The sequence below is a fragment of the Apis cerana genome, linkage group LG14 (assembly GCF_029169275.1).
Source record: "Apis cerana isolate GH-2021 linkage group LG14, AcerK_1.0, whole genome shotgun sequence".
In the NCBI taxonomy this organism is placed as follows: Eukaryota; Metazoa; Arthropoda; class Insecta; order Hymenoptera; family Apidae; genus Apis; species Apis cerana.
This window is the reverse complement of record NC_083865.1, coordinates 1,072,265-1,073,008: the sequence shown is the minus strand read 5'-3', so window position 1 is coordinate 1,073,008 and position 744 is coordinate 1,072,265. Positions and strand designations below refer to the sequence as shown.

The 744-nt window shown below is 20.7% G+C and overlaps 1 non-coding gene across 1 annotated transcript; it reads left to right on the top strand.

The window, feature by feature from the left end:
- The first annotated feature begins 444 nt into the window (after positions 1 to 444).
- Positions 445 to 516, top strand: Trnad-guc (transfer RNA aspartic acid (anticodon GUC)). Its single transcript has one exon. It is a non-coding gene; the product is annotated as a tRNA-Asp (tRNA).
- The last annotated feature ends 228 nt before the right edge of the window (positions 517 to 744 follow it).

The following is a 744-nucleotide window of genomic DNA, read 5'->3' as shown; positions in this document are numbered from 1 at the left end:
TTATTAGATAAACAAATCTAAAATTCTAAGCAATAATCTAATACGCAATATATTCTAATCCAATGTACTTCAAAAAACCAAAGAAACCAAAGAATACATTCTACTAAAATTCTTTATTTATCTGAATAGCAAAACATTCATTTAAAATTCAAATAATATATTACTAATATATCATATCTTTAGAAAAAAACATTTAATAAAAGAATTCTTAGCAAAAACATAAACTTTACTTTATCTTAATATGTAATTTTAATTTTACTATTTAGATTTAAAGGATAAACATATAAATAATACTACATGTAAATAATAAACAATATATAAATAATTGTATAGATAATGTTGATAACTATAAACTATAATATTATAACTATAATATTGATAATTATAAGATATTGACTAAGTTATATCTATATTATTATCACAACAAATTCACCACGCATGATTTCCTCGGTAGTATAGTGGTCAGTATCCCCGCCTGTCACGCGGGAGACCGGGGTTCGATTCCCCGCCGGGGAGAAATCTTAAATTTTTGCAATTTTTCTTTTTGTTTAATATTATAATATAAAATAATATTATATCATGAATAATATTATAATTATATTATTATTATTATTATATTACAATTATCATACCATAAAAATATCATTATTATTATATAATATTAAGAATATCGATATAAATACGATACACGATATAATTATATACGATATAAATTATATACAAAACGTCAACAACTATATAATA